The sequence below is a fragment of the Eschrichtius robustus genome, chromosome 17 (assembly GCF_028021215.1).
Source record: "Eschrichtius robustus isolate mEscRob2 chromosome 17, mEscRob2.pri, whole genome shotgun sequence".
NCBI classification, from domain to species: Eukaryota; Metazoa; Chordata; class Mammalia; order Artiodactyla; family Eschrichtiidae; genus Eschrichtius; species Eschrichtius robustus.
In genome coordinates this window covers 84,979,766-84,994,532 of record NC_090840.1, presented here as the reverse complement: position 1 = coordinate 84,994,532, position 14,767 = coordinate 84,979,766, and the positions used below count along the sequence as shown (strand labels likewise).

At 64.9% G+C, this 14,767-nt stretch overlaps 1 protein-coding gene across 1 annotated transcript in view; it reads left to right on the top strand.

The window, feature by feature from the left end:
- The window catches only part of TSNARE1 (t-SNARE domain containing 1), a 101,531-nt gene extending 89,371 nt beyond the window's left edge, over positions 1–12,160 (top strand). Inside the window, exon 13 of the mRNA XM_068525747.1 lies at positions 12,108–12,160. The gene's annotated coding sequence lies outside the window, so the exon portion shown is untranslated. The remainder of the gene's footprint in view (positions 1–12,107) is intronic.
- The last annotated feature ends 2,607 nt before the right edge of the window (positions 12,161–14,767 follow it).

Sequence of the window (14,767 nt, the reverse complement as noted above, 5' to 3'; positions counted from 1 at the left end):
GTTCTGCTCAGGGTCTCTCTGGAAGTGCAGACGGATGCCGGCCGGGCTGCATCATCTGAGGGCCCGACAGGGGCTGGAGGGTCTGGTTCTAAGCTCCCCCAGAGTGAGGGTTCCTGGAGAGCCAGGCGGAGGCCACCCTCGTTCTACTGCTCAAACAGGGTCGGTGCCACTTGCTGTGATGGGCCCCTGAGTCCAGGGGGCTGACCGTGGGCATCTGGGAGGCTGGCTTCCATGCCCAGGCCACCTGCTCGTGCACTGGCCCTTTAGGAGGACACTTCCGGCTTCAGGGAGGGGGCAGAGGAGGGTCAGGTGCCTTGGGGCGCCGGCCTTCATCTTGTCCAGTGTGCCTCCTCTGGGCATCCAGGTATCCAGCACCTGGGCCCAGCTCTGGGGCATCCAGGTATGCAGCGCCTGGGCCCAGCTCTGGGGCATCCAGGTGTCCAGCACCTGGGCCCAGCTCTGGGGCATCCAGGTATCCAGTGTCTGGGCCCAGCTCTGGGGCATGGCAGGGGCCAGGCGAGGGTCTTGGGGAAGAGCAGGCAAGCCACTGAGCTCCGTGGCCACTCTCGGGTGTACCTGTCCCCGTCCCCTGTGATCCCCACCATAGCCTGTGACGGCATCTGGGGTGGGGGTCAGAAGGCGAGGGGCTGCTGCAGCCCCACGGAAGTCACTGCAGTCGGGAGCCCTCGCAGAGGACATGCCACACAGCCAACCGAACTCCCTGAGCCCTGGGACTCCTGGATTTCAGACTTCTCCTAGAGGGGCCCCTGTCATGAAAGGAGCCGCCCTGGTGAGGCTGAGATGCAAAGTCGGGGTGCGGAGCCCTGGCTGCCATGCTGTCCAGAGCCCTGTCCTCGCTGGGCTGCTTCTGATTAGATGACACTGTCCCCAAGGTGGGGCTGGGGCGCCGCCAGGAGGCCGAGGAGCCAGCTTCTGGTCTGCGCTGAACTTCAGAAGGTGGAGCCTGGGGAAGGGAGACTCCCATTTACTGTCAGCCTACTGTGAGTGGGCATTGCCCACCCATGACCTTGATGGGTCCTCCCCACCTCCTGAGATGGGCAGGATCCCTGGGGCCCTGGATTCAGAAGGTCTTGGATCTCCCCAAAGGTATGCGGCACGTGACCCAGGTGTTACGTGGTCCCCCACGTGTCCCTGGTCAGCTTGTCCACCCTCTGCTGCAGGACTTCTGGACATGAACGTAAAGCAGGACACATGGAGGTTCTGCTGCTGAAGTCTTGGCCCTGCAAAGAGAACTCCTGGTGCTTAGAGCTTCTTGGGGGTGGGAGCGGGCAGGATTGTGGGTAGCACGTGGGTGTGCCTGCTGTGGTGCCTGGCGTCTGGGTGAGGTCCCATGGCTCTCCTTTGCGGGATTGACTGTCGTCTTACCCTGAGCCCAGGGGGCCCCCAGCCAGGGCCCAGGAGCCGTGACATGTCCCCCGGCTCCTCCTGCCAGGTCTCCAAGGCAGGTGCACTTTAGCCCCATGAGTGAGCTAAGCGGGTACAGAGGCTGCAGGGGCTCTGGGTGTGGGGGCCTGGGAGGAACCCTGTCACAGAGGGTGTCACCGGGGCCTCCCTCCTCGACCGAGTCCTCCAAACAGGTGGGTTCCCATCTGCCCAAGCACGGCTGTGTGCAGACACGCAGGTGCATCTCTGCCGCGCCCCCCGGCCACCCATCCCCACGTCCCAGCCTGCGCTGACCAGGCCGTGCAAGGAGCCCAAAACCAGCCATCGTGGGAGCAACAGTGACCATGGCAACGGCAACGACCACTGTACTGGGTTGATCTGTGTCCCCCCAGACGAACCCCCAGGACCCCAGAACGTGAGTGTGTTTGGAAACAGTCTTTGCAGATGTCATTAGTTAAGATGAGGTCAGACTAGGAATAGGTTGGGTGCTGAATCCAATGACAGGTGTCTTTGTCAGAAGGGGAGGGACAGAGACATGGGAGGAGGCCACGTGGAGACGGAGGCAGAGACTCTAGAGATGAGGCCACAGCCAGGGAACACGAGGCGCCACCAGAGCTGGGAGAGGCAGGAGGGACCCTCCCCCGGAGCCTCAGAGGGACCATGGCCCTGCTGGCCCCTTGATTTTGGGTTCTGGCCTCCAGAGCTGGGGCGGTCATTTGTGACGGCAGCCCCAGGGCACTGGTAGAGCTCCGTGTGTGTGACGCCTGAGGGGGGCACGCGTGTTACTCGGGTTGTCCTTGTCATGGCCTGCGGGATGGGCGTCGTCAGTACCGTCCTGCAGGGGAGACTGAGGCCCACGGTCGTACGCAGGGCGTGTGGCATCCCAGCCCGGGCTCCCTCCTGCGTGAGGGGCTGTGATGACTGGGTCTCCATGTGCTCCTGTGCCCTGGGGTGGGGACACCTGCCAGCGCTGTGGGTGCAGCGGGGGGGAGGGGCTGGCCGGTCTGCCTGGGCTTCCCGATTTCTCCAGCTGCCTCTCCTCTCCTTCAGATCCACAGCCCCCTCGCCCTCCTTTCCTCCGAGGTTAGGGATCCGTAGCGGCCACGCAGCCCTCCGCTTTCTGCTCCGGCCCACCCTCCGCTGCACAATCAGATCTGACTGCACCCCAGGGCAGGGCAGCTCTGTACCCTGAACCCCTCGCGGTGCGAGAGGGACCCCAAGGCGGCGTTCTTGGGCCAGGGCCGCACGGCCAGCTCATGTAGACCCGTGGGGACAGCTGATCCCCCTCCAGTGAGTCCCCTGGCCGGAGCGGCTGGGCTGCCAGCCATGGCCCCATCCCCGGGGAGACGGAAGACGAGGCTGAGGCCCAGGCCACACGGCCAGCCAGTAGCCACTTATGTGGCCCATGGGCACAGAGGGCAAGAGGGGTCTCCGGCTCCTAGCAGCTCAGAGCCCGGCAGGACAAGCCAAGAGTTCCTGCTCCTACAGCCAGACCCCAGGCTGTCTGGGTGGGGGTCTGTGGGTGTGGGGGTCTCTGGGCACCGTGGGACCAGGGGAGCCCTGAGCCCACATAGGGGCACCTCAACTGTGGAGTGTCCGCCGAGCTGGAAGAGATCCCGTCCGGACACCCCCGGGCTCTCTGTGACCACACTGACCAGCCACTGGGCCAGGCGGCAGGGGCGCCTGTGGGACCTGGAGGCCCACCTGCTCTGGGCCCGGTTTCCGCAGAGCAATGGGGCTGCAGCGTCTGCCTCTTTCCCTGCTGCCGAGTTGCTCTGAGGACAAAGGCGGAAAATGGCTAAATATAAACAGCACTTTGAGGAAGGGAAAGGCTCTATTCAAATGCAGGGGGTTGTTATTTCTGCAGAGAAAAGCAGTCCCTGAGGGAGGGGCTCAGGCTCCCTGTGCCTACCGCCTCGCATGTGCCTGTTGCTGTGCGTCGGGGGAGGCCGTGCCCTCCAGGGAGCTCCAAGGGGAGGTGCAGCCCCACCTCACATCCCCACCCACCCGCACTATCCAGGCCGCGCCTGAGCACCCCTGCCCGGCTCTCAGGGCTGTGACCCCGCCCGGGCCCAGCTCTTCCCAGCTGCCGAGGTTTGCAAGCCCACTTCTGCCTGGTCCTCACAGGGGCCTGAGGGGCAGGTCAGGACAGGGAGCTCAGCAGAGTGACAAAGGATGGCGCCCAGCAGCCTTGCTCACCCGGGGTCCCTGCACTCAATGTACAGCCAGCAGGAAGGCTCATCTGGGACCAGGGTCGGGGCTCAGAGTGGGACCAGGGTCAGGGCTCAGAGTGGGACCAGGGTTGGGGCTCAGAGTGTGACCAGGGTCGGGGCTCAGAGTGTGACCAGGGTCAGGGCTCAGCGTGTGACCAGGGTCGGGGCTCAGCGTGTGACCAGGGTCGGGGCTCAGAGTGTGACCAGGGTGTAGACCGAGTCTGTGGTCAGGGTTGGGCTTCCTCAGCCCTGGTGAGCATCTGGGCCAGCACAGCAGCGGAAGCCAGCCTGCCCATCCTGATGAAGCCCAGCTCCTGGCTCAGCTCCTGATTGCTCTATGGACCCCCCTTCCCAATTAGGAAAGGGCAGCTCTCTCCAGAAGCACCACCAGGCCTGGTCGCTTTGTGCGGCTCCTGTAGATGAAGGTTTGGGGTCAGGCTCGGCTTTCGGGGACTCGGTTCCTGACGTCAGAAAGACGATGTTATGGTGACTCTGAGTGCCCGGCACTGCCCAGGACACTGCCATGTCCCCGGCTGCCATTCCTCAGGGATGTGAGGGCAGCGGGGCCAGGCTGCGGGGGAGCCGGGTCACCTGTACACTGGTGCAGCTGGCCAGCAGCAGGATTGCCCAGGTCTCGGCCATGGCTCCTACAGGGAAGGAGCTGGTGGAACCTGTAGAAGGAGGTGAGTCCTTGGAATCTGAGGGGCCTCCCCACTCCTCTGTCCTCCTGGACGCCCATGATTGCAGCACCTGCACCCTCAGGACCTCTTTCCACGTGGAACTTTATTCACCATGGACCTGTCTGTGTGTCTCTGTGGGACGTGAGCTCTCTGGGTCCCCAGGCCTGGTTCAGGACATGGGGGTGGGGGGTGGGGGAGGGAGCAGGGGGCCCAGGGCAAGTGGGGCCTGTCCTCGGTGGCTCCCTGCTAGAGTCACAGGGCTGGGCCTCAGCAAATAGAAAATTACAGTATCTGGGCAACAATCAATGAAGCATTTTTCACGGGCACAAAAATTTAAGAGGCTCAATGGAGGCTCATAGCAAGTCGAGTTTTTAATGTTTTCTGAAAGCCGTGAAATATCGACTTCAAAGCCATTGATTTCCACTTGGGAAGCAAGTGGTGGGATCTTCATCTCCAGGCTTCTCTGTGCATGTGTGCATCTGCAGCTCTGTGTGTGTGTGTGTGTGTGTGTGTGTGCATCTGCATGTATGTGTCTGCGTGTGCGTCTGCCTGTGTGTGCACATGTGTGAGGTCAGGAGGGAGGGACAGAACCCCCTCTTGAGCTGCCCGCTCCCCCTCCCCAGGGGCTGCAGTGTTAGGACCCGAGCGTGTCATCCGGGCGGGGCAGGAGACGGCTGTGCTCCATGCGTGTATTTTGCGTGTATTTTGCGTGTATTTTACGTGTATCGGGCGCTCGGTAGGAGTTTACACCAGAGGACCTCACTTAATCCTCACCACGGCCCCATGAAGGAGGTGCTGGTATGTCCCCATTTTCCAGATGAGAAAACTGACATGGAGAGAGATGAAGGGACTTAGCCAGAAGGGGGCAGTGTAGAGGGGTGACTCTTCTGGGGTTGGGACTGCCAGGGGAACGCTGCCAAGCAGGCTAAGTGGCCGCCCAAGGCCACACAGCGGGACTGTGGTGCCAGGTCCCAGCTGGGTCTGTGTGACCCGGAGGTCTGGTGGGGCGGGGTCTGCACACAGTTCACGTGGCCTGGGCGGTCAGTGGCGCCGTTACTGGGGTGTGCTCGTGCAGGAGGCTCAGATGGCTGCTCGATGCTGAGCCTGTCAAAGGGGGCCTGGTCACCTGGGATCTGGTGACTTTGGGCAGCCCCGCCTGTCCTGCCCCAGCCTGTAGGCATGCCTGCCGGGGGTGCTGGGAGGCTCCCTGAAGGTCGTGTGGCTCCCTAGGGGGTTTACACATGGAAATCTCCCTCTGGGGTCCAGCACCCGCCTCCCAGAGCCCCGGGTCAGCGGGCAGATGGGCAGAGACCGGTGAGCCAGGCTGGAGGCAGAGGGGGGAGTGGAAGGGGCCTGTGGCCTTCATCACGGCCCCGATCTGAGCCTTGGCCGCCTCGCCTAGGAAATGGGGCCATCAGCGCTGCCTTTGGAGTCCCCGTGGCATCGGTGACGAAGGCCTGCCGGGCGCCTGGCCCACAGCAGCCCTGCTCTCCGCGACGGGGCTGTCTCCTCACCGCCGCCATTGCTATCACAGTGGTATTACTGTTACCACGAACCTGCCCTCGTGTATGGAGACGAGGCACGGCTGGTTTTTTCTCTCTGAGGTACCCACGTGGCCCTTCGCCAGCAGGCCCGTGGCGTGTCCTCCCTGGCACCTCGGGCAGGACACGCAGGCACAGCTGCGAGCAGCCCAGAGGCCAGTGAGGCGCCTGTCTGATGCGGGAAGCACCCGAGCCCCACCCGGTCGGCCCCAGGCAGAAGTCAGACCCAGCACCGCTCGGAGTAGCTCGCAGCTGGGGCAGAGGCAGGCCCTTGAGGTGCTGAACTGCCAGGAGCAGAGTGGAAGCCGGGAGAGGGGCAGCTCTGCCGGGAGGGCTTCCTTGAGGAGGTGGCTCTGGAGCGAGGCGGGTAGGGGCTCCCCGGTCAGGCAAGGAGGTCCCCCGGGCCGAGGGCAGGGCCCAGGCAAAGGCACAGTGTCACCGTGGGTGGAGCGCTGAGGCAAGAGCCAGGCCCGGCTGGATTGCATGGCCACTTTCCAGAGGCTTCCTGGGGCCACTTGTCAGGAGCGGCGAGCGCTCCCAGCGGCCTCCCCTTCCCTTTGCATGTGGTTGCCCCAGCCCCGGGCACTCCCCCCATGGCTGGGCAGATGGCAACTTGAGGGGCCCCCCGACCCAGCCGGCCCATAGGAATCGGGCTGCACCAGGAAAAAGGTGGAAAAAAATAAAAGCGTGAAAATGCTGGCGGCCAGCACAGAAGGCAGCTTGCCCGTGTGAGAAGCTTGGAAGAGGCTGGTGGACGCGGTGGTGTTTGCCAGTGGCTGGGAGAGGGGGCAGGCATGGAGCCTTACAACCCCCAGCCTGGGATGGCAGAGGGAACAGCTGCCCCAGGTCCCCAAGGGGCCACAGCGGTTGGGTCAGCCGGCTCCCTGCTGCAGACCTGTGGAGGGGGTGGGAGCCTGGAGCTGGTGGGGCGGCTCTGGAGTCCGATGACCCGGGTGGAGCCCCCTTCGCGGCACTGCGGAGGCCGTGCGTGAAGCCCCGATTCCTCCCCGGTGGGCGTGGGACACTAAGACCTATTGGGGTGTTTGGAAGGCTTGGGTGAGGCCACGGGTGCCCTGTGCACACAGCTGGCGCACAATAAACGTGCATTCCTCCCTTCCCTGCCCCTCTCCTAGGAACTGTCCTCAGACTGGCCACTGACCTGCCCCCACCACAGACACCCCAGAAGCAGGGGTTCGAGTTCCCCTTCTTACTCCTGAAGCTCAGGCCCGGTAACGTCGCTCAGACCCCAGCCTCCAGGCATCAGCCTCCCAGCCTCCTGCGGGCCCAGCTCCCGGAGAGGTGGCCATGGCCCTCTGTGTCCCTGGGGCAGCCCCCGGCCCTGGCCATCCACCTCTCCTTCACCCCCTCCACTCCCCAGCTGGCATTGGCCTCAGATTTGGTGCTGTGACTTCTGGCTCTGGGTCAGCACCTGTCTGGTGGGTCACAGTGCCCCTGCAGTGACCACGGAAGACACACAGCAGCCCAGGGCTGTCCCGGGGCCCTGGGCCCTCAGTGACAGCAGGACAGGAGTGGGGGCCGGCATGCGCACCTGACGGATGTCACCTGAGGCTCAGAGGGGCTCATCCAAGGCAGGGGGAAGCGCGAGGCTGGGCCCAACCCGCATGCCCACCTCGGCCTCAGGGCTCAGGGTCTGCCCTCCCGGGCATCCAGTCCCGTCTCCACCGCGACCCCCACTCACCAGGCAGCAGGAGGCATGGGCTCCCACAGCCCTGGACCTTTGCTCGTCCCCAGGACACAGACAGCAGGAGATGAGGGAGGGAGGGAGCTCGGGGCTTAGCTGGGGGTGCAAGCCGCCCCCCCGTGGCAGGGCAGGAGGACACCCCGCCCAAGGCCGAGTGTAGGGGAGAGCCCTCGTCTGTGCGGTGGGATGGTCCTGGGTCTGAGTCCCCGCCTGCCGTTTCCTCCTGGGGGACGGGGACATGTCACCGACTCAGTGGAGCTTTGGTATCAGACCCGTGAGGTGGGACAGTCCCTCCCCGACGCAGTGCTGTGCGGACATGGGGGCTCCTCCAGGGGCCCCGGTCGGAGCCCGGCCAGGCAGGTGAGCCCCTGGCCACTTTCCTCCTCCCGCTTTTCCAGAACCATGCAGAACGCAGCAGGCAGAGTCCTGCCTTCAAGGACCCCCCTCAGATGAGGCGCCAGGCCCCACCTGCAGGGCAGACACCTGGAAGGAGGAGAGAGGGCTTCACGCAGAACCAGGACTTCGGGGAGGCCAGGAGGAGCCCCTGGGGCAAAGCCTACCAAGCGCGAGTTCTGAGCACCAGCTGTGCTTGGCAAGAACCCACCCACCCCACCCCCCCGACTGTTTCCCTACTCAAAGCTAGCAGTTTTGCTTCCGGGTGCTTCTCAGTAATTGCAATATAAATTGAATAATTAAGCTAAACCCACAGAAGAGAATTCAATATTAATTTCTAATAAGCTATTCAGAGAGTGTCGCCAGGGAGAACCCGCAGACAATGTCTGTGCTGGGCACTCCCCTGCCTGGCCCCCGAGCCCTTGCTGGCCCCAGGGCCCCCCTCCCAGGGCAGGACTAACCCACACGCAGCCTCGGTCCAGGAGGCAATGGTCAGTGTGCCAGCCCCGGGGCCTGTCCGGCGGGGTCTGGGCTTGGGTCCCCTAGCAACTGAGGTTGCCCGTCACCAAGGGAGTGGGTGTGCCATTGGCGGTGTGGTGAGTGGATGAGAAAATGACATGTGACCTGAGGGATGGGCACCACTCCCCTCAGGACCCTGGTGAGCCAGGCCCAGTCTCTGTGTGGTGCCTGCACCCCAAGAAGGCCTCTCACTGTCACCGCACGGCCCAGGGAGCTCAGAGGTGTCGGAGCCCCAGACAATCAAAGGGCGGTGTCCAGGGTGGACACTAGCACAGCCTGGTCACAGGCTGACCCCTGACCTTGGTCACACGCTGAGCCCTGACCCTGGTCACACGCTGAGCCCTGACCCTGGTCACACTGAGCTCTGACCCTGGTCACACACTGAGCCCTGACCCTGGTCGCAGGCTGACCCCTGACCTTGGTCACACGCTGAGCCCTGGCCCTGGTCACGTGATGAGCCTGATTCTGAAGCTGATCCTGGCTATAGACCAGCCCTGACCCTCTTTTTAAGAGGTCAGAAAGCACAGGGCAGGCACATTGTGTTTGTCTGCAGCACAAGGTTGATGGTGAGGCAGGGAAGGCGGGCAGGGCAGGGTCAATGCCGGTGGTGAATGCGGGTTATGGATCTAGATTAGTCCAGTGTCAGTGAGCCCCTGAGTGTGTTTGGAGCTGAGCACAGTCATGGCGGGGGTGGTGGGGTGTGAGGCCCCATGGCCCCTGTGGTGGCGGCCACCACGAGGACAGGGGGACTGAGGAGGTGGGGCCGGGGCAGGAACGGGAGGTGCCGTGTGCCCACCGCACGGAGGGCCCGGGGGGCGGGCACAGAGCGGGGTGTCCCCCGACGGCCTACCTGTGGCTAGCACAGCCTGTGCTGGGCCCAGGCTCCACGCCTGTGGCCAGGCGGAGAGGCCGTCCCTGTCCCTGGTCAGCCACTGGGGAGGACACCCCCGTGCTTCCCGGGCTCAGAGCCCAGCGAAGTCCCCACCGTCATCGTGTCGATATTTGTTGTCTGGGGCCAGCTCCCGTGCGGCACTCCGTGCGACTCTCAGTGCCCCGGGCAGCGGCCCCACAGGTCACGGGCTGCCATGCCCTCCCAGATCCTCCCCCCGAGCCAGACGGCCCAGGCCCGTTCTTTGGGCACCTTCTCTGTGCGGGTTCACTGACCGCATCCGCCTGGGAGTCTGTGTGTCCAGCCAGCGTGCAGCACAGGGCTGCTCGGGGCATCCTCACTGCCAGAGAGGAGAATAAACGTCAACCCGAAAGGGCCTGTGCAAGCACCTGCCTGTTTTAAAGGCATGGGAAGCGCCGGAGGAGTTAGCGGCTCACAGGACACGCAGCTGAGAAAGGCGAGGATTCGAACCCAGGGCCACCTGGCCGAGGCTGTGTCCTGGGAGCACAGGGGCCGTGGGTGGACACAGGGCCCAGGGCAGGGAGGGTCTGCAGAGGAGGGGAGTGATGGGAAGAGGTGGCCCCGGGTGAGGATCCTCTGAGGGTTGGTGGACAACGCGCGGGGCAGAAACAGAAACAGGGTTGGGAGGCAGGCCACGGGGGAGGGCCCACCATGGGGGGGGGGTCCCTAACAAAGGGAAGGGGGCGCAGAGGCCCCTGACTAGTGGGGGTGGGAGCAGGGCAGGGTGGGCAGGATTGTGCGAAGCCTGGAAAGACGGCCATTCTCCAACCCCAAGGCCCTGAGAGCCTGTCTCCAGACACGGTGGCCCTGCTGGTACCCTTCCTAGAGGCCCCTCGGACCCCCAGCCCAGGCGGGTGCCAGTGCCTGCCACTCACCCTTTAGGCTTCGCCTTCCCCGCCCCCAGCGCCTTCCAAATCCTGCCAGCGGCTGCCGCCCATCTGTTCGGATCCAAAGGTCTCCTCCATAGCATGGTTGTTGAAGTGCCCTATGGCTGAGGCTCAGCCCGCAGAGGAAGGAGCGGGGAGCTGGGCACTTGGGGGCGGGGAGCGTGCTGGCAGGGCGTGGGGGGGGCTGCTTCTGGAGGAGTCCCCCACTTGCCCTCCTCTGAGAGCCCCACCTTGCATGAGGCCATTCATGCAGCTGCAGGTGTCCCTGCAGAGGGCTGGGGTGGGTTCGGCACAGGCCTGGGGGGCAGGCCTGGGGCTTCCCCGTCCTGCCAGCCAGGCCTGCGCCCAAACCTCCGGGAAGGGCTGTGAGTTGCGCAGAGTTCCCTGGAGCCACAAAGCCAGCTGGGGCGGAGAGGGGGTGCCAGCTGACCATTGCCCCATTTCACCAAGGAGGAGACTGAGCTTAGAGGGCGTGGCCTGCACCGGCTCTCAGGACAGGGTCTCCCCCCCCCACCAGCTCTCCCCCTCAGGAGGAGGTGACAGGCATGGAGGTAGGGATGGGGTTACAAGAATGGCAGGTGAGGCCTTTAGGGGAGACGCCAGGTACAGGCAGGGGCTCTCTGGGGTGGGGCTGAGGCAGGTGCAGCCTCTGCAAGGTGCCAGGTGGTCACTCTGGCGGGCCCGCGTCCGGTGGGGCGTGGGGAGCGATCGCTGCTCCCCGGGGGCCTGCCCGCCCCTCTCTGGGACTCAGCATCCCCTCCGGGCGGAGGGCGCGGGCAAGGTTCCCCAACAGGTGAGCGAACCCACAGACGAGCAGCTGGGGGCCGATTCTCCTTGGGGTCCTCAGGTTTGCTGCTGGGCCCTCGGCCCTGGCTGGGGGCAGGGGTGCTTGCGGGGAGGAGGGAGGCAGCACACCTTCACCTGCCCGGGGCGCCCGCGTGGGGATCCTGCTTCCTCAGGGCCTCTGCAGGGGCCTGGCCCAGCGACTACCACGGAGGGGCCAGGGGCCCATCGGCACCTTTACCACAGCCATCACGGGCCCCACTGGGCCCCGGATGTGGGCAGCACAGGAGAACTGGGATCCAGGTTCCTGACCTCGGGCCTGGGGTGAGGCTGGTTGTGATTTTCAGCAGGGTGCTCTGGGGCCTCATTAAGAGGGTGCCATATGAGGAGCCAACTGGTGTCCCTGGGAAAAGCATTCCAGGCCGAGGGAGCAGCGTGCAAACGCCTTGAGGTGGGATAAGACTGGCCAGAGCCGCAGCAGAGCCCAGTGGGCTGGCAGGCGAGCCAGGGTCCCCGGGTCCCCAGGGGCTGGGCTCTGGCCCAGAGAGACGGTGCCCTGACCAGCTCTGCTGTTGGAGAAGGCCGCAGGGAGCTGCGGAGGACCGGGGCGGGGGAGAAACGGGGGAGGGAAGGGCGTGCGCCGAGGTGGGCGCGTGACCGGGAGAGGGGAGCCTGCCGGACTCACTCATGGATTGGGGTGAGGGAAATGGGGTCCAGGGTGAGCCTGAGGCTTAGGGGCTTAGGGGCGGCGGCTCGCCCCCTAGGACCTCTGCTTTCTCATCTGTGAAATGGAGACTGGTCATCAGGGCCCACCCTCGCCGGGGCAAGTCTCTGCTGCCTTATGACCTAGCCTCCTGCCCCCAGCAGAGCAGGGAGGCGAGACCCCTGCTCTGACAGCCCTGCCCGAGGGAGAGCTCTCGGACCCCAGGGAGGGTGGCCTGTTTGAGAGACCCAGGCCTGGGAGCCCGCATGGCCCCTCACCCACTGCTGGCACCCTGGCCTCCTCCCTGCCTGTTGTCGCTGCACCTGAGCCTCGGCTTTCTCGCCGGAGCTGATGGAGCCTCTCGTTCTGCAGGTTGATGCTGTCACCTGGCCTGCGTGGATGGACCGCAGAGCTTTGCACCTTCCTGCCTCTTGCCGTGTGCCAACCCCCTGCCTCTGTGCCAGCCCTGGCTGAGAGCCCTAATAAACTGCTGTCGTAGCCAGCCGCGGTGGGCACTTGTCACCATCTGTCGTCTGTCGGCGGGTGGCAGCTTTCCGGCTCTGGGACCCCAGAGATGGAGCCTGGGCCGCGTTGGGTGGGAAGGGTGGCATGGGTTTGTGAGTGTGAGTGTGCGTGTGCGCGTGAGGTGGCAACATGGGCGTGAAATGTGAGATGGGGGAGGCCCAGGGACCGGCCTGTGGCCCGGGCCCAGCTGGTGCTGCCCCGCCCAGCACCCCCCCCCCCGCCTGAGGGCTCCCCTGGGAAGGATCCCCCCCACCCCGTGGGAGGCCAGCCCAGCCGTGGTCCTGCCCCTTTCTCCCCAAGGACCAGCACACAGCTCCCCACCCTGAAACGCAGGCGGGGGTTGGATGCAGCTCTGGGGCCCCGCTGCTCCCAACGTGATATCATAGCTTCTCTGCTTCCTGGTGCCTGGCCGAGGGGTGGGCACGGAGAAGGGGGGCCTGGGTGGGGAGAGCCTGGCCCGGGCTGCTCTCAGGATCTCCCTCTCCTGCGGGAGTGAGGGGGTGGGGAAGGCACCCCTAAACAGGAGGGGCTGGAGCCAGAGAGGTCATTGGGAGCGGCCTGGCCCCTGCGGGGGGAGGGCAGGAAGCAGACCGGCCGCTGTGCGCTGTGCGGAGCGGGTGCCAGGCAGGCAGACGGAGCCCCCCTCGTTACAGGACTGGGGTCAGCATTGCCCTCCCCAGGGCCCCGTAGAGCTCAGGGCCTCGTGAGGGTGAGGGCCGCACACCAGACCCCCAGGGCAGGTGGAGTCCACGGCCTCAAAATTCCAGAAAGCTCTGCAGGACGCTGCTTCCTGCTCAGTGGTCCCTCAGCCCTCCAGTGCTCCCCGTCCCTCCCCAGCCCCGGTCTTCTGCTGAGGAGCGTCTAAAGCATTCCGGATCCAGGCTGCTTTGTCCCAAAGACTGCTTCAGTTTTGACGATTCTGTGACTCTGAGTTTCTCGACACTTTCTTGCCCAGGGCCTGAGAAATGCGACACCACTGAGGTGTGGGCAGTGGCAGCGGGACAAGTGGGGCCGGGCAGACCCTAGGCTACGGCCACTTCCTCAGCTTTGCTGCGGTGGCCACTGGCTGCCCAGGCCTGGGGTGTCTGGAGGAGGTGTCGGCAGCAAATTGGATTTTACACCTCCCGGCTGCAGGTGTGAGGCGCTCGGGCCCTTGGGAGGCTTGAGGGGCAGCTGGGGGACACGGCGCCAGCTGCAGCACGTCTGGCCAGGCTGGGGGTGGGCTCCTGAGGGGAGGGGCTCGGCCAGGGGCAGGGCAGCCCTGGGGGCAGGGCAAGACTGGATATGGGTTTGCGGGGGCAGGAGATCACCGGTTCAGTTCCCTCCCGCCTGGCCAGGAAGCCTGAGTAGCAGAGGATGCTGGCTCGGGGTCCCGCAAGTTGAGGTCCCTGGGCTGGAGTTGTGGCCCCATTTTACAGGTGAGGAAATTGAGCCCAGAGGAAGTGCTTGCCTGCAGGGTGGGGAGGGAGCTTGGCTGCTGCGGAGAACAAGGCCGGGCTGTGCCGCTGCATCCTCTCAGCTGCCTGGCCTTGGAGAGTCTGGGGGGTCGGCCCCTCCCTGTGGCTGCCCGGTCAGCACTGCTCGCTGGCGCCGCTGAGAGCAGGTGTTTCGAGGTGAGGAGTTCAGGTGGGCAGGTCGAGGGCAGCGCGGGGCCAGGAGGAGGGCGCCCGGGGCAGTGCTGATGTCGGTGGCAGCTGCCACCACCTGGCCGGATTCTGAGCATCCCCACCCGAGAGTGACGTGTCACAGTGACCTTGAGCTTCTGCTGTCTGGAGCAGCCGCGAGGTCGAGAGCTGCACCAGCAGTCCGGCCCCAGCCAGCAAGAGGCCCGCCCAGCAGGTGCCCATCTGGTGCCAGCACAGGACGGGCCGGGGTTGATATGACCAGCAATATCCATGGTGCACCTCCTGGAACCAGCAGGTCTGGGTGGAAGGACCCCCACTCTGTCGCTCCTTCTCCTGGGAAGGCACAGAGAGGGACGGGGCTTCCCTAAGTCACACAGCATGTTGCAGCAGAGCCGAACTTGGAACCGGTCTCCATGTCTTCAGGCCAGACGTGAGTTATGGGAACCCAGAGGTTGGTCACACTGAACTTACCTTTTGGGGAGAGTGGGGTGATGGAAAGAACACGGCTTCGGCACCAAGTGGGTGAACAAGAGGTGCTTGTTCAACGGGGGGGTCGCATCTCAAGGACCCACATCCCTTCTCTCCCATTTTTCATCCATCCAGGTCTTGACCTCACCCCCACCACCCCCAGCCATCTCAGCATCCAGCCTGGGTGCTGGAGTCGCACGGCCCAGGGTCGCTCACAGCTCCCTCCCCATGAGCCTCGGTTTCCCGTCTGTAAAATGGGGCTGATAAATCCTCCACCAGGAGGCTGACAGGAGCCAGGCCTGCAGAGGGCTGGGGCTCAGATTCCGTCCCGCGCTGGCTGCACCTGCACCCTCCTTGCTGCAGGAGCCCCCGAGGACCCTGCCACGGGGACCCTCTGCCCAGGAGCTGGACTCG